The sequence below is a fragment of the Archocentrus centrarchus genome, unplaced genomic scaffold, assembly GCF_007364275.1.
Source record: "Archocentrus centrarchus isolate MPI-CPG fArcCen1 unplaced genomic scaffold, fArcCen1 scaffold_30_ctg1, whole genome shotgun sequence".
In the NCBI taxonomy this organism is placed as follows: Eukaryota; Metazoa; Chordata; class Actinopteri; order Cichliformes; family Cichlidae; genus Archocentrus; species Archocentrus centrarchus.
In genome coordinates, this window is record NW_022060259.1 from 2,724,402 (window position 1) to 2,743,105 (window position 18,704).

Sequence of the window (18,704 nt, forward strand, 5' to 3'; positions counted from 1 at the left end):
GACATTCTATAGACTCTAAATGGTATCATAGTAAACTTAGACTAATGTGAAACTAGAAGTGGAAAAATATTTTAGTTAACTGAAATTTAAAAATGACTGTATCACTAGATCTGCACCCGTATGTTCTGGACTCTCGGGTGAAGAGAGGAGCTGAGCTGTCAACTGATCACCACCTGGTGGTGAGTTGGATCAGGTGGTGGGGGAAGATGCTGGACAGACCTGGCGCACATAAACGAATTATGAGGGTGTGCTGGGAATGCCTGGACAAAGCCCCAGTCCGGGAGATCTTCAACTCCCACCTCCAGCAGAACTTTGACAGCATTCTGAGGGAGGCTGAGGACATTGAGTCTGAATGGACCATGTTCCGCACCTCCATTCTTGAGCCTGCTGCTCTGCAAGGTGGTTGCTGCCTGTCATGGTGGTAACCCCTGAACCAGATGGTGGTCACCGGAGGTGAAGGGAGCCATCAAGTTGAAGAAGGAGTCCTATCAGGCTTGGTCAGCCTATGGGATTCTGGAGGCAGCTGACAGGTATCGGCAGGCCAAGCAGAATGCAACTCAGGCAGTGGCCGATGCAAAAACTCGGGTGTTACCGGGGCATCACACTCATCAGCATCCCCAGTAAGGTCTATGCCAGGGTGCTGGAAAGGAGGGTCCATCCATTAGTCGAACCTCGGATCCAGGAGGAACAATGCAGTTTTCGTCCTGGTCGCGGAACGCTGGACCAGCTCTTTATCCTCTCAAGGATATTCGAGTGTGCATGGGAGTTTGCCCAACCAGTCTACATGTGCTTTGTGGACTTGGAGAAGGCATTCGACCTTGTCCCTCGGGGTGTCCTTCGGGAGGTCCTGCGGGAGTATGGGGTGTCTGGCCCGTTGTTGCGGGCCGTTCAGTCTTTGTACAAGCGCAGTGAGAGCTTGGTCCGTATAGCCGGTAATAAGTCAGATTCGTTTCCTGTGGGTGTTGGACTCCATCAGGGCTGCCCTTTGTCACCGATTCTGTTCATAATTTTTATGGGCAGAATTTCTAAATGTAGTCATGTGGTGACAGACTTCCGCCGCAGAATCTCATCTCTGCTCTTTGAGGATGATGCGGTCCTGTTGACTTCATCAGGGGGTGGCCTCCAGCTTGCAGTGGAACGGTTTGCAGCCGAGTGTCAAGCGGCTGGCATGAGAATCAGCACCTCCAAGTCTGAGGCCATGTTCCTCAGCTGGAAAAGGGTGGAGTGCCATCTCTGACTCAGAGATAAGTTGCTGCCCCAAGTGGAGGAGTTCAAGTATCTTGTGGTCTTGTTCATGAGTGATGGGAGAAGGGAGCGGGAGATTGACAGATGTCATGGTGAAGAGAGAGCTGAGTATAAAAGCCTATGTTCATGAGCTTTGGGTAGTAACTAAACAAATAAGATCACAAATACAAGTGGAAGAAATGAGCTTCCTGAGTGGCTGGCCTCTCCCTTGGAGATAGGATGAAGAGTGCAGCCATTCAAGAGGGGCTCAAAGTAGAGCCGCTGCTTCTCCACATCAAAAAGAGCTAGTTGAAGTGGCTTGGGCATCTGACCAGGATGCCTCCTGGACACCTCTTTGGTGAGGTGTTCCAGGCATGTCCTACCGGGAGGAGGGCCTGAGGCAGACTCAGGACACCCTGGAGGGGTTATATCTCTGAGCTGGTGGAGGTGGCTGTGGAGAGGGAGGTCAGGATCTCTGCTTAGACTGTTGGCCTCGTGATAAGCAGAAGTGGATGGATGGATGGATGGATGGATGGATGGATGGATAAAATAAATTTTATAAATAATTTTCTAGGCGTAGCCAGGTGACAGAAGGCTTCTTCCTTGGTGGCCTCAGAGTCTCATCTCTGCTTTTTGCAGATGATGCGGTCCTGTTGGTTTCATCAGGGGGTGGCCTCCAGTTCGCAGTGGAATGGTTTGCAGCCGAGTGTGAAGTGGCCAGCATGAGAATCAGCATCTCTAAGTCTGAGGCCACGGTCCTCAGCCGGAAAAGGGTGGAGTTCCCTCTCTGGCTCAGGAACGAGTTCTTGCCCCAAGTGGAGGAGTTCAAGTATCTCGGGGTCTTGTTCACGAGTGACAGGAGAAGGGAGCAGGAGATTGACAGATGGATTGGACCTACTTCTGCAGTGATGCGGACGCTGCACCGGTCTGTCGTGGTGAAGAGGGAGCTTAGTGTAAAACAGAAGCTGTTGATTTACGGATCGATATATATTCCTACGCTCACCTATGGTCACTAGCTTTTGGTAGTGACCGAAAGAAAAAAGATCGTGAATACAAGCGGCAGAAATGAGTTTCCTTCGGAGGATGGCTGGCCTCTCCCTTAGAGATAAGGTGAAGAGTGCAGCCATCTGGGAGGGGCTCAGAGTAGAGCCCCTGTTGAGGCTCAGGCATCTGATTAGGATGCCTCCTGGTCGCCATTTGGGTGAGGTGTTCCGGGTATGTCCCAATAAGAGGAGGCCCCGTGGTAGACCCAGAAGACGGTGGGGAGATTATATCTCTTGGCTGGCATGGGAACGCTTTGGGATCCCTCTGAAGGATGTGGCTGGGGAGAGGGAAGCCTGGGCTTTTCTGATTAGGCTCCTGCTGCTGCAACCCGGCCCTGGATAAGTGGAAGAGAATGGATGGATGGATGGATGGATGGATGGATGGATGGATGGATGAAATAAAATTTATAAATAAAGTTAAAGTTCAGTTAGTTAAAGGGGTGAAAATTAATATGATGCATTAAAAAAAACCTGGAGCTAAAAAGAAATCACAGAAATATTTTTTGTTTTAGTCTTTTTCAGTCGTCCATCCATTTGCTTTGGTGGTGAAAGAAACTGGAATCTTTTGGGTTGTTGCTCTGCTTCCCTAAACTCTGGGCCTCTTATTGCACAAGTTAATCTGCTGATATTTCTACCAGGCCGCCCACATACAGCAGGATGATACCATCCTCACCAATGACCAGCTTGTCTCAGATTTCAATTAATGCATTTTCATGTGCTGCCATCTTCTTCTTGTGTGTCTGCTGTCTCTGATATCTCTGTGTGATCTTCTCTGATCTCTCTGTGTGATCTTCTCTGATCTCTCCAGACTCTGTCAGGCTGCTGAATGGTTCCAGTCTGTGTTCAGGCAGACTGGAGGTGAAGTCTAACCAGAGCTGGTCCTCAGTGTGTGAAGCTGACTTTGACCAGCAGGATGCAGAGGTGGTCTGTAGGGAGCTTGGCTGTGGGCCTCCTTCGGTCCTACAGGGGGCGCTCTAAGTGGAGGGTCCGGTGTGGAGCAGAGAGTTTCAGTGTGGAGGCCATGAGTCTGCTCTTCTGGACTGTAGAAGCTCAGACTCAGCTAGATCCAGCTGTTCACCTGGCAAAGCTGTTGGACTCACCTGCTCAGGTAGAAGAGGAGCTGCAGCTTTGATTTGGTTCAAACTCACTTTATTCTGTTACTGATGACTCTCTGCTTTCTGTTCAGAGAGTGATGATATCAGGTTGGTGGAAGGAACCAGTCGCTGTGAAGGAACACTGCAGCTGAAACATCTGGGAGAGTGGAGACGTGTGAAGTGCTCTAATTGGACACTGAAGACAGCAGAGGTTGTCTGTGCACATCTCGATTGTGGTTCTGCTGTTTCCACAGAACAAAGCTATGAGTTTTTATACCCATTGGGATCTGTATGGGAAATGGCAGCTGACTGTTTTCACAATGGATCCACTCTGAGGGAGTGTGCAACATCAACTGACTCATTTTCTATCACAAAAATTACCTGTTCAGGTAAGTCCATCAACAATGACATCATACCAGTGATGTCATTAATGCGTACCTCTAATCTGACTACTTTTTTGGTAATGAGTTATCTAACCTGTTACTATTTGCAGTCCAGTAATCAGATTAACATAACTTATCCAAGTCACTGCCTTAATATTTCTGTCATACTCCTCAGTAAAAATATATAGTTTTTGCTTTCTCCTTGCATCTCGGGGAGTGACGTCTGGCCGATGTGACAATTAAGTCCTGTTTTCAGCATGAAGACAATAAGTGGCTCGACACACAGGGAGCAACAAACGACAGCGACCAATGGCCCACATCGCCACTGGGGTGAAACCGAACACACGGGACTCGATAGCAACGGCAGCATTGGGAATCACGCTCTTACCTCACTTGTCTCCAAGAAATTTGATTGGTTATGAAATTGGAGCGATTTTGATATTTTGAAATTAGACCGTGTCAGACAAAGCGATACAAATGAGGAGTTCAAAGATTTTACTGAACTGACAGAAATCTTGCTGTTAAGTCTCCTCTACAAAAGAAAAAAACAACCTTGGGCTCATCCTATATTATCACAAAAGTCCTTCTGTTTAAGGTCACCCTGGAGCAAACAGGTTTCCATATGGCTGTCTTTTTATTTGTATCAATAATCACTGTGTGAAGTGTCATATAAAATAGGAAAGTCAAACACAGCTAAAGTGATGTTAAAAATGTCTGCAGATTTCAGCATGTTGCATACTCTCTGCTCATTGGTCAATCAATGAAACCCCCGCTGATTGGTTTTAGTGCCATGCAACAGCAACAAAAGTTGAACATTTTTCAACTGTGCTGTGTTGCGTCACCTCCCCGCATGCATACGTCTCCAATTTCATAACCAATCAAATTTCCTGGAGACATGTGATGCGAGAGCGTGATTCGCAATGCTGCCATCGCTATTGCTTCCCGTGTGTTCGGTTTCACCCCAGTGGGCCTTTTGTTGCTGTTGTTTGTCACTCCCTGGGTGTCGAGCCCCTAATGTAGGAGCACCCAAACAACAAAACCAGTAAGTGCCGGGAGAGCTGAAGAAGCTGGTCAGACAGTATGTAGTAGAGGAAATGCTGGCCTTAAACACGATTGACTTGCCCTCATTTCGTGGTTGTCATTTTTATGCTGAGGCAGTGGGGGTGGGGGTCGGGGTGCGATGGTTTTGCCAAAAAATGATTGTCTGCCAATTTCCAGCTAGAACTGTTACAGAGACCTAAATCAAAAGGTGGCCTGGCCCTACCAAATGTTTGTCATTATTATTGGGCTGCAAATGTTCAAAAAATTATCTACTGGCTCCACTCTCCTGACACAGACTGGTGCCGCTTTGAAGCCGCATGTTGCACCTCAACATCTCTTAGCTCCCTCATCACCTCCAGTCTTCTCCTTTCTATATCATATTTTACTCGCAACATGGTCATCATAAATACCCTTAAGATATGGTTTCAACTTAGACCAAACTTTGGATTTAATAGCTTTCTTCACATTAGTCCTATTCACAGCAATCATCTTTGCCCTCAAGTGGTGTTTTTGCAAGTTTCAATGACTTATCACATAAGTTTAAACTTCCCCGGTCCAGATTATTCCGGTACTTCCAAATTTGCCACTTTCTTCAGTGCCATGACCCTAACTTTCCTTCAGAGTCCGCTTTAGATGATTTGTTAGGAATGCCTTTCAACCCAAAAAACTAATTTCAAGAATAAATGACTGGATAGCATTTCTCCAAAATCCAACACTTGAAAACATCAGGGCAGAATGGCTAAGGGAACCGGGGGAGGACTTGGAGGAGAATATCTGGATCAGTGCCCTACAGACAGTGAATGACCGTTCCTCTTGTGCTAAATTAAGCATGATACAATTCAAGGTTCTACATCGTATTAACTATTCAAAAGCTAGACTGGCAAAAACATACCCTAACATCAGAATCTATTGTTAGATTCAATTGGCTTTTCTCAAAATGTAAAGGAGCCCACCCACCACTTTAATCATACTCTGGATCTTGTCCTGACATATGGCATAGAAACTGAAGACTTAACAGTATTCCCTGAAAGCCCCCTCCTGTCTGATCATTTCTTAGTAATATTTACATTTACTTTAATGGATTACACAGCAGTGGGGAATAAGTTTTTTACAATAGAAGTCTTTCTGAAAGTGCTGTAACTAAGTTTAAGGATCTAATTCCTTCATTGTTAAGCTCTTCAGTGCCATGTGCCAACACAGTGCAAAGCAGCTACCTAAACTCTGCTCCCAGTGAGGTCGATTATCTCGTCAATAGTTTTACATCCTCACTGTGTATGACTTTGGATACTGTGGCTCCTCTGAAAAGGAAAGCTTCAAATCAGAAGTGCCTGACTCCGTGGTATAATTCACAAATGCACAGCTTAAAGCAGATAACCCGAAAGCTGGAGAGGGAATGGTGTCTCACTAAATTAGAAGATGCTCATTTAGCCTGGAAAAAGAGTTTGTTGCTCTATAAAAAAGCCCTCCGTAAAGCTAGGACATCTTACTATTCATCATTAATTGAAGAAAATAAGAACAACCCCAGGTTTGTTTTCAGCACTGTAGCCAGGCTGACAAAGAGTCAGAGCTCTGTAGAGCCGAGTATTCCTTTCACGTTAACTAGTAGTGACTTCATGGATTTCTTTACAAAAAAAATTTTAGACATTAGAGAAAAAATTATTCATAACCATCTCCAAGATTTAATTCATGTTCGGCTGCTTTCAGCACTGCTGGTATTTGTTTAGACTCTTTCGCTCCAGTTGATCTTTCAGAGTTAACTTCAATAGTTACTTCCTCCAAACCAGCAACATTTTTATTAGATCCCATTCCTACTAGACTGTTCAAAGAAGTCTTTCCAATTATTGATGCTTCAATCTTAAAAATGATCAATCAGTCTTTATTAGTTGGCTATGTACCACAGACCTTCAAGGTGGCTGTAATTAAACCTCTGCTTAAAAAGCCATCACTTGGCCCAGCTGTCCTAGCTAATTATAGGCCAATCTCCAACCTTCCTTTTCCCTCAAAGATTCTTGAAAGAGTAGTTGTAAAACAGCTAACTGGTCATCTGCAGAGGAACGGTTTATTTGAAGAGTTTCAGTCAGGTTTCAGAATTCATCACAGTACAGAAACAGCATTAGTGAAGGTTACCAATGATCTTCTTAGAGCCTCTGACAGTGGACTCATCTCTGTTCTTGTCTTGTTGGACCTCAGTGCAGCTTTGATACTGTTGACCATAACATTTTATTACAGCGATAAGAGCATACTATAGGTATTAAAGGTACGGCACTGCAGTGGTTTGAATCATATCTATCTAATAGACTCCAATTTGTTCATGTAAATGGGGAGTCTTCTTCAGACAATAAGGTTAATTATGGAGTTCCACAGGGTTCTGTGCTAGGACCAATTCTATTTACATTATACATGCTTCCCTTAGGCAGTATTATTAGAAAGCACTGCATCAATTTTCATTGTTATGCAGATGATATTCAGCTTTACCTATCAATGAAGCCAGATGACAGACATCAATTAATTAAACTGCAGGAATGTCTTAAAGACATTAAGGCCTGGATAACCTCTAATTTCCTGCTTCTAAATTCAGATCAAACTGAAATTCTTGTTCTCGGCCCCACAAATCTTAGAAACATGGTGTCAAACCAGATACTTACTCTGGATGGCATTACTTTGGCCTCCAGTAACACTGTGAGAAATCTTGGAGTCATTTTTGACCAGGATTTGTCCTTCAATGCACATATTAAACAAATATGTAGGACTGCTTTTTTGCATTTGCGCAATATTTCTAAAATTAGAAACATCCTTTCTCAGAGTGATGCTGAAAAGCTCATTCATGCATTTATTACTTCTAGGCTGGGCTATTGTAATTCATTATTATCAGGCTGTCCTAAAAGCTCCCTGAAAAGCCTTCAGCTGATCCAAAATGCTGCAGCTAGAGTACTGACAGGGACTAGAAAGAGAGAGCAGATTTCTCCCATATTGGCTTCTCTTCATTGGCTCCCTGTTAAATCTAGAATAGAATTTAAAATTCTTCTCCTCACATACAAGGTCTTCAATAATCAGGCCCCATCTTATCTCAAAGACCTCATAGTACCATATCACCCCAACAGAGCACTTCGCTCTCAGACTGCTGACTTACTTGTGGTTCCTCGGATACTTAAGAGTAGAATGGGAGGCAGAGCCTTCAGCTTTCAGGCCCCTCTTCTGTGGAACCAGCTCCCAGCTTGGATTCAGGAGACAGACACCCTCTTTATTTTTAAGATTAGGCTTAAAACTTCCCTTTATGATAAAGCTTATAGTTAGGGCTGGATCAGGTGACCCTGAACCATCCCTTAGTTATGCTGCTATAGGCCTAGGCTGCTGGGGGGTTCCCATAATGCACTGTTTCTTCTCATTCACCTTATTTACTTTGTTTATACTCCACTCTGCATTTAATCATTAATTGATATTAATCTCTGGCTCTCTTCCACAGCATGTCTTTTCTCTCTCCTCAGCCCAACCGGTCGCGGCAGATGACCCCCCCTCCCTGAGCCTGGTTCTGCTGGAGGTTTCTTCCTGTTAAAAGGGAGTTTTTCCTTCCCACTGTCGCCAAGTGCTGCTCATAGGGGGTCGTTTGGACTGTTGGGTTTTCTCTATATTATTGTAGGGTCTTTACCCACAATACAAAGCACCTTGAGGCGACTGTTTGTTGTGATTTGGCGCTATATAAATAAAATTGAATTGATTTGAATTGAATTGAATTAACGCAGACGCAGCCTGTAACAGATGCTGGAGCACCCCTGCTAATTTAACCCATATGTCCTGGTCATGCCCATCCTTGATGTCCTACTGGTCTGGGGTTTTTAGAATACTGTCAGAGGTACTTGATGTTAGTCTTCAACCTTGTGCACCAACAGCTGAATTTAGATGGGAGAAACCCTACGATGAGGAAAAGGCATAAAAACATAATTGCTTTCACAACTTTGCTTGCATGCAGATGAATGTAGTTACACTGGAAATCCCAAAACCCACCTAAATGGTCCCTGTGGCTGAGCGATTTGATGCAATTTATACAGTTGGAGAAGATTAAGTATAAACTTAGGGGGTCCAGAGACAAGTTCTTCTCTGTCTGGAATCCAGTACTGTCACACATAGCTGGACTTCAAACCATGCCTCATTAGTAACATCTAGCAGTCTGCTCTCCTTCATGTCTTCATATACATTTGTTCTTTTCAGGTATTCTTGCACAGTTTTATTTTATTTCTGTTTTTCTTTTTTAATATATGTATGCATTTGTTTATGTAAGCTTGTATATGTATTTTTTATTTTTTTGGGCCACTGCGGCTTTTGCTAGCAGAGGAGAGAGACGGGAAATGGGGGAAGGATGCAGGGGAAGACACTCGAGCAAACTGGCGACGGGTCGGGACGTGAACCTGCGCCGCCCGCACTTCAATGCGGCATACATATGTGGTCGCCGGCTTCGCCACTAAGCCACCCAGGTGCCCGTGCTTGTGTATGTATGTACATATGTATACATATATACAAAAAACCCCAAATATATAAAAGTCACTTTGCCAAAAACTGAGTGCAGTTTCTACCTCGTTATAGAAATGCTGTTTCTCACTCAGAATGACCTGATATCATTCATGATTCATGTTTGATGCATGTTTCACAGATTATAGGTCAATAAGTCATTTACAGCCATTTCAATCCATCCATTCTCTTCCGCTTATCCGGGGCTGGTTCGTGGGGGCAGGAGCCTAAGCAAAGACGCCCAGGCTTCCCTCTCCCCAGCCACCTCCTCCAGCTCATCCGGAGGGACCCCAAGGCGTTCCCAGGCCAGCCGAGAGATATAATCCCTCCAGCATGTCCTGGGTCTACCACGGGGCCTCTTCCCGGTGGGACATGCCCGGAACACCTCACCTAAGAGGCGGCCAGGAGGCATCCTAATCAGATGCCCGAGCCACCTCAACTGGCTCCTTTCGATGTGGAGGAGCAGCGGCTCTACTCTGAGCCCCTCCCAGATGGCCGCACTCCTCACCTTATCTCTAAGGGAGAGGCCAGCCACCCTTTGAAGGAAACTCATTTCTGCCGCTTGTATTCGCGATCTTATTCTTTCGGTCACTACCCAAAGCTCATGGCCATAGGTGAGGGTAGGAACGTAGATCGACCAGTAAATCGAGAGCTTCGCTTTTACACTAAGCTCTCTCTTTACCACGACAGAACGGTGCAGCGTCCGCATCACTGCAGAGGCAGCCCCGATCCGCCTGTCGATCTCCCGCTCCCTTCTCCCATCACTCGTGAACAAGACCCCGAGATATTTTAACTCCTCCACATGGGGTAGGAACTCGTTCCTGAGCCGGAGAGAGCACTCCACCTTTTTCCGGCTGAGGACCATGGCCTCAGATTTAGAGGTGCTGATTCTCATACCGGCCGCTTCACACTCGGCTGCGAACTGTTCCACTGCGAGCTGGAGGCCACCCCCTGATGAAGCCAACAGAACCGCATCATCCGCAAAAAGTAGAGATGAGACTCTGAGGCCACCAAGGAAGAAGCCTTCCGCCACCTGGCTACACCTAGAAATTCTGTCCATAAAAATTATGAACAGAATCGGTGACAAAGGGCAGCCCTGACGGAGTCCAACACCCACAGGAAACGAATCCGACTTATTACCGGCTATACGGACCAAGCTCTCACTGCGGTTGTACAAAGACTGAATGGCCCGCAACAACGGGCCAGATACCCCATACTCCCGCAGGACCTCCCAAAGGACACCCCGAGGGACACGGTCGAATGCCTTCTCCAAGTCCACAAAGCACATGTAGACTGGTTGGGCAAACTCCCATGCACACTCGAATTTCCTTGAGAGGATAAAGAGCTGGTCCAGCATTCCGCGACCAGGTCGAAAACCGCATTGTTCCTCCTGGATCCGAGGTTCGACTAACGGACAAACCCTCCTTTCCAGCACCCTGGCATAGACTTTACCGGGGAGGCTGAGGAGTGTGATCCCCCGAAAGTTGGAGCACACCCTCCGGTCTCCCTTCTTAAAGATGGGGACCACCACCCCGGTCTGCCAATCCATTGGCACTGCCCCAGATCTCCATGCGATATTGCAGAGGCGTGTCAACCAAGACAGCCCTACAACATCCAGAGCCTTCAGGAACTCAGGGCGAATCTCGTCCACCCCAGGGGCCCTGCCACCAAGGAGTTGCTTAACTACCTCAGTGACCTCACCCCCAGTGATGGGCAAGTCATCCCCTCGTCCCCAGACTCTGCTTCCACTACAGAAGGCGTGTCAGTGGGATTCAGGAGGTCCTCGAAGTATTCCTTCCACCGTCCGACTATAGCCTCAGTTGAAGTCAGCAGCACCCCACCCGCACTATAAACCATGTGAGTGGAGCACTGCTTTCCCCTTCTTAGTCGCCTGACGGTTTGCCAGAATTGCTTCGATGCTGTCCGAAAGTCTTTTTCCATAGCCTCACCGAACTCCTCCCACACCCGAGTTTTTGCTTCGGCCACTGCCCGAGCTGCATTCCGCTTGGCCTGCCGATACTTGTCAGCTGCCTCCGGAGTCCCACAGGCTAACCAAGCCCGATAGGACTCTTTCTTCAGCTTGATGGCTCCCTTCACCTCCGGTGACCACCATCTGGTTCGGGGGTTACCACCACGACATGCACCGACCACCTTGCAGCCACAGCTCTGAGCAGCAGCCTCAACAATGGAGTTGTGGAACATGGTCCATTCGGACTCAATGTCCTCAGCCTCCCTCGGAATGCTGTCGAAGTTCTGCCGGAGGTGGGAGTTGAAGATCTCCCGGACTGGGGCTTCTGCCAGGCGTTCCCAGCACAGCCTCACAATACGTTTAGGTGTGCCAGGTCTGTCCAGCATCTTCCCCCGCCACCTGATCCAACTCACCACCAGGTGGTGATCAGTTGACAGCTCAGCTCCTCTCTTCACCCAAGTGTCCAGAACATACGGCCGCAGATCTGATGATACGATTACAAAATCGATCATCGACCTGCGACCTAGGGTGTCCTGGTGCCATGTGCACTTATGGACATCCTGATGTTCGAACATGGTGTTCGTTATGGACAAACTGTGGTTTGCACAGAAGTCCAATAACAAAACACCATTCGGGTCCTGTAGGCCCACCACCCGCAGGAGGTGTCGTAGGGGTCGGGTGCAGTGTGTGTCGCGTGGTGGCCGAGGGCGGAGGCCCTGGCGGACCGATCCCCGGCTATCGAAACTGGCTATTGGGACATGGAATATCACCTCTCTGGTGGGGAAGGAGCCTGAGCTAGTGCGTGAGGTTGAGAGATACCAGTTAGATATAGTTGGGCTCACCTCAACGCATGGCCTGGGCTCCTGGAGAAGGGCTGGACTCTGTTCCAGTCTGGAGTTGCCCTCGGTGAGAGGCGGCGAGCTGGGGTGGGTATTCTTGTATCCCCCCGGCTTGCTGCCTGTACGTCGGAGTTTACACCGGTGTACTTCATTTTCATGAATTAATGATACTTTATTGGTCCCACAATGGGGAAATTATAGTTAATGTTAATGAGAACTGTCTTGTTGATATTCTGGAGCTGTAGTGCTTAGTTAATTAGCTAATGCTAACGAGCTTTTTGATCTTTGATAAGCTGTGATCATCGACCACTGCACAGACACCTGCTAATTAGTGCAAAGTAACAGATGAATATAATACTAGATTAAAAGAAAAGATAGAATTTGTCTCATTAAAGTTGAAGCACAGGCACACACAACATCACTCAAGACCTAGAACATAATCCATATTTATGACTGACTGCTTGCTCATAGAGGGTCATTTTGTGTTTTCTCTGTAGCTATTGTCGGCTCTTTACAATATAAAACACATTCAGGCAGCTGTTTGTTGTGATTTGCTGTTATATAAAAAAATTGAACTGAATCAAATTAAAGCACCTCTACACTTCTGCTGCTTTCTCACTCACTGCAACCTACATGGTTCTGCTCAGTGCCGTAGAGTCATGTGACCACAGCACAACTAATCACATCAGAGGAGGGGGGGGGGCAAAGTGTGCCTGCATGAACTTTTTTTTTATTTTTATTACATTGAGTTAAAAATTTACATTAGTTATTTTGTAAACAATATCAAAATATCCATATACAGCCAAGTCGAAATATATATATACACCTCTATATAGAAGTATGTCTGTGTAGATTCTCATTCATCCAGGTCATAGTCGTCTCTGGAGCTTGAAAAAAGGCGACTGGACTTCTTTTTGTTTCTTGAAGACGTTTCTCCTCTCATCCAAAAAGCTTCTTCAGTTCTCAACCAAATGGTGGAGAGACCCCGGTATTTAAACCCCTGTGGGTGTAGTCCCTTGGAGGTGGTTATGACCCTCTATTGTTCATGTGAACACATGTGCCCAGGTGTGAAAGGAGGCGTGGGTCATTTCAATCAGTGGTTTCAGTTGAAACCAATTTAGGACTCCGCTCCATTGTTTCCTGTGGCCTATTGAGGTCACTTGAACAAAGGTGTGAATGAGGGTTGAGACGTCTGGGAAGGGAGCTCAGGACAGCACTGTAAGCGGGGGAAAGTTGGTGATGTAATCCACCTCCTCTGTTCAATGATGGTTGTTCACAGTGGACATAGATGGCTTCTTTCACTCCCCTTTAAACCATCTGTCTTCCCTGTCCAAAATGTGAACATTGGCGTCCTCAAAAGAGTGACCTTTCTCCTTCAGATGCAGATGTACAGCTGAGTCTTGTCCTGTCGTTGTGGCTCTTCTATGTTGTGCCATTCGTTTGTGAAGAGGCTGTTTATGCACATGAACAATAGAGGGTCATAACCACCTCCAAGGGACGACGCCCACAGGGGTTTAAATACCCGGGTCTCTCCACCATTTGGTTGAGAACTGAAGAAGCCTTTGGGATGAGAGGTGAAACGTCTTCAAGAAACAAAAAGAAGTCCAGTTGCCTTTTTTCAAGCACCAGAGACTCTATATAGAAGCATGTAGAGGTAGGTAGAGGTAGGTAGTGTATGTACTATACAGTACTTTGCAATAAACAAAAACATGAAAGAACAAAACAATATCTGAGCTCTTACAAGAGGGTTGCTTAATGAGACATAATTTTGTATTTTTTGCATAGGTCAATAGTTTTAATCAATTTTTTATTATAAATTTTCAGATGTGGTAATGTTTTGAAATATAAGGTCAGATCTGCTCGCTTAAAAACCGAATATAAGGGTTTTTTTTTTTTATTTCATTTCATGCATGTAGAATTTGGCTAGGATAATTAACAAATTGACGATAGATTGCTCATTGCTGGAAAAACGTAAATTGGAAAAGAATAATAATATATCATGCTCTCTAAGTACAACATCTTTACCAAAGTATCTTTCCAGATCTACCTGGAAATCTTTCCAAAACAGAGTCACATGCTTTTACCTCTATAGTTGACCTTAGAAACTGTTTACCTTGCCTTGTTTATCATTCTTTTCAGAACCACCTCGTGTGTGACTGTATAGTTATTCTTTCATTTTGGCATACTGTATTAACACACTGGACTTAAAAATCACATAAAAAAAAAAAAAAATCAGAGTAGAAAAGAATTTGATTTTTTTTTTTTTTTACTGTAAAAATCACAAACATGCTTAGCAAATTATTTTTAAAACTTAAAATTCAAATATAACTTGTAAATTTTCAAAACTTGTGTAAAAATATAGTAAATAATAAAATTATATGCAACTATTCACATTAAAATGCAGGAAAGGCATCAGGTGTTTTTCTGTACAATATTTGAAGAGCAATCAGGACTCACAATAAGATGCTACACAAATTATTTATGCCACCTCAAAAACCAGTTTCTGTCCTCCACAAGACAGAGGGGCCATCACAGGCAAAACTTGCCATCAATGTTGTCTCTTTTACCACTTTTTCACCTGCTCCTCAGGAGCCAAATGCACCCAAATGCATCATGGTACCGCATAACTTCCTGATTTTTTTCATTAATAGGAAAGGGGTTGTCGGGTGTTATTTTGCTTTGTTTTGTTTTGTTTTGTTTTTATTAGCAAGCACTTCCTGTTAGCGAAACTCAAGTTTTCGCCGTTTATTTCTGCACAAAACGCCCATCAAAGGTGAGGACAATATACAGGAAAAAGCATGGTGTAATTCATTGGGCATAACTCTGGTTTTACTTGGCCTATCAACGAAATTTCAAAACTGGTACGTAGGTTGAAGTCTGCTCTTTCGATACATGTTGAAATGGACACTCAGCACAGCAGCGTCCCGATGTTACGTCATCTCAAATCGGTGATGTCGTGGACTCCAGAGGGTTAAACAACAGTTCTTTAATCTTGTTGGGCAACACATATTTATAAGGGAGAGTAAAACAGAGTTCCAGATACTGTCCTCAATTGTTTGTTGGATCCATTTGTGTTTGACTGCTGTTCCTGATGTGGGACTGAGAGACTTTTTGTCCAAGATGAAGACGCCTTCAACTGTGACGTGAAAGTTATTAAAAGTAAAAAAGAGTCACACAAATCTGTACTGCATGTGACAGAGATATGATGCCAGATGACAGAGCATTTATTACAATTCTGTGCTCCTTTTTGGGAGACAGGAACGCTGTATTTCTGTACAAAATCATCATAAGAAAATGGAAGCCCTTCACAATTAAAAAGCTGTTTCACAAGTAGGACGTTGTTTCTGAACCAATTTTCAAAAAGTAATGATTTGTTTCTGTGTGTGATGTTGACATTGTTCCATATAAAGTATTTGTAAGAGAATAGTTGTGCTTGTAAAGGTGGGACCAGCACAGGAGAGCTTGTTTATGAAAGTTGGGACAGTTTGGCAGTTTTCCAACAGCAAAAGGGCACATTAATAAAAAATTAAGACCACTGACTCTTTTAAATAAGAAATTTGGAATCATGTTCCACATGCTATCTGGGTCTTTCAGGAATCTTTTGATCCAATTAATTTTAATGATTTGGTTAAATGAAGGGAAATCTAAGACGTTCAGACCGCCCTCTGCTAACGACAAAGACATAATTTTTTCTTAACCTTGTGTGGCTTATTTCTCCAAATGAAATTATAAAGGATTCTGTCCAGATAGGATGTCTTATGTTTGGAGACTTCAAGAGAAGATGAGACATACGATGCCCTCGACAGGCCTTCTGCTTTGCTCAGTAATACTCAGCATCACTGAGACAGGCTGCTCCTAATTGTGACAATGTTGAACACTGAAAGAAGGCAGCCCTTGATGTGGCAGCTGAGGGAGTCAACAGTGAAGCCATAGTTCCTCGCAGGAGTGCTGGAGGTCAAAGTAACACCATCCAGAGTTCAGATTCTTAGGGCCAAAAACACCAACAGAGGTGAAGTTGGTGTTGCAGCGAGAAACACATTAAAACTGTGAAAACTTCAGCAAGTTAAATTTTACATCCAGTGTCACAATTTAAAGCTAAAATTTGGAAAAATGTTCTCCCTCCAACTCCAGAGTATTCAAGTTAAAAATCGCAAAATGAATCCATGACATAATATCCAAGCAGATAAATGAATTCATATAACTTCCCACAGACATTTACAGGCAGGTTATCTCTGCAGCAAACATTTGAGACAGCAGGTGGCGTAGTTTACCTGAACTTTTTAAATAATGTTGCAGCCTGCCTCTCAGTTTGATCTGCACCTCAGACACTGAGGGCTTTGTTGGGGGTGGGGGGGGCTGTTGATCAGACACACATGTGCTGTTGTGTTCTAAATTTCTGCCACTGAATTAAAGCCTTTGGTCTAACTGTATTAAAAAGAGTTTATAGTGTATTTGTGTGACGTGACACAGCAAACGACTCTGATCGATCTGCACATTATAAGCTTCAGTTTAACTAGCAAGTTGTAATGAAAAGGTCCAAGAGACAGAGATCCCTTTATTCACTTTTACACACAAGAGATGAAGCTGTAGTACAAATTTGTGACACTAAGTCAGTGAAGTTCAGTTCAAAGTGTAACTGAATCAAACAGGTCATTTTCAGGTTGCTGCAGTCTGAGTTTAATGAGAGCTGCTGGACTGATGATGGCTGTGAATGTATCTGATCAGATCCCACAGGTCTCATCATCAGAGTGGTCCTCCTGCCGCTGATTCTGCTGTTGGAGAATGTTGTCTTGTACTTCTACTGTAAGGTACTGAGCAACTCTTTGCAGCTCACAGTGAAGCCCTCAGTCTGTTTATTGAACTGAAGTGAGGAGCGATGCAGTCGGTCTAATCTGTGTGCCGTCATTCCTCTTCAGGCCAGCAGGGGGCGCAAGTCAGGCAGACGGGAGCACATTGAGCTGGTGGAGCGTAAACTCGGTGTTTGTGCAGCTGAAGGAGGGCCGGCTGAAGAAGGAGCTCATGGAGAGGAGGAGGACGTCCCAGCAGCTCATCGGACATCCTGATAAATTTGTGAGCAGAAACAGAAGCGACCATCAGCTCAGTCAAGGATTTGACTTTAACCACAAGGCTGGAATCATCCTGTAGCTCTCTGACAGGCAGCATGAAGAGAGCACAGACTGTATATAAAAGATGCACATATGCCTGAATCTGACCTGCATTCCTTCTAATGTCCAGCAGGGGGAGACTCCTCTGGTTGCAAAAAGAAGTCTGATTGTATAGAAGAGAAAATGAGCCTGCTGCTCAGCTGCTCTCTGAGCTCAGTAACACTTCCTGATGATGGTTGGTGACTAAAACAGTCAGTGGAACATGAAGAGCAGAGGTGATGGAGCTGAAGAAAGTCACTGAGCACAAACACAAGCTGCCTGCAGCAAAGTCTGGGCCTCTTTGAATCCCTGTGTTCATGTATTGATGGATTATAGAGACGCCTGCTGAGACCGACCAGCTTACAGCTTACCTTCATCACAGGTGTTTTATTAAATATGCTTCAGGTTACACCACATGTCACGTTACAGCGCCACCTACAGATGGATTTGTCGATCTAGAAGAAGTCCAGGTTTGGTGGATCAAATATGGTGACAGTGAAGTTTTAGTTTAAGAATAAGTGAGCTTAATCATATTAGTGAGATATTAACCAAAACATGTTTCTGGCTCTGTTGTTGTTTACATGGATCATTTTCTGAGAACAACCAGAGTTCAAGGCCTTGTTAATTTTTGTAAATCAGGATTTTGAGTCATTTTCATTTTTTGTATTTCCAGATTTTACTTACAGAACAAGAAGGAGGCTTGCTTTTTCTCATTTTTATGTATAAAAATTTGCAGTTTTTGACTCAAATGTGTAATTTTGACTAACTTTTCTTACCTTTATATTGATGTGTTTTCCTTAAGAAACTGATTTTATACATATATTGCATAAATATCTAAATAAAGCAATGTTTCAGGAGTTTCTTCTGTGAAATGTCTTCTGTCTTAATAAAAGGGTCTCAGGCTCAGGGGTGGGTGCCACTGGTGGGGCCACAGTCATGGCCAAAAATGTTGGTACCCCTGAAATTTTTACAGAAAATGAAGAATTTCTCCCAGAAAATTACTGCAATCACATGTTTTGTTATGCACGTGTTTATTTCTTTTGAGTTTTGGAAAACCACAAAAAAAGAGGGAAAAAAAGCCAAAATCCATATCATAAACTCCAAAAATGGGTCAGACAGAATTTTTGGTACCTTTTCAAAATTGTGGGTAAAAAACTTTAAAGCATTTGATGCTCGTTTAAACCCCCCTGTGACAGTAATAGGTGTGGGCAATATAAAAATGACACCTGAAGCCAGATAAAAAGGAGAGAAGTTGACTAAATCTGTGCATTGTGTGTCTGTGTGTGCCACACTAAACACGGAGAACAGAAAGAAGAGAACAGAACTGTCTGAGGACTTGAGGACCAACATTGTGGAAAAATATCAACAATCTCAAGGTGACACATCCATCTCCAGAGATCTTGATGTTCCTTTGTCCACGGTGTCCAACATAATCAGGAAGTTTACAGTAACTAACCTCCCTGG

The 18,704-nt window shown here is 44.4% G+C and overlaps 1 pseudogene; it reads left to right on the plus strand.

The window, feature by feature from the left end:
* The window catches only part of LOC115776286 (scavenger receptor cysteine-rich type 1 protein M130-like), a 37,810-nt pseudogene extending 20,651 nt beyond the window's left edge, over positions 1-17,159 (plus strand).
* Positions 17,160-18,704: the final 1,545 nt, after the last annotated feature.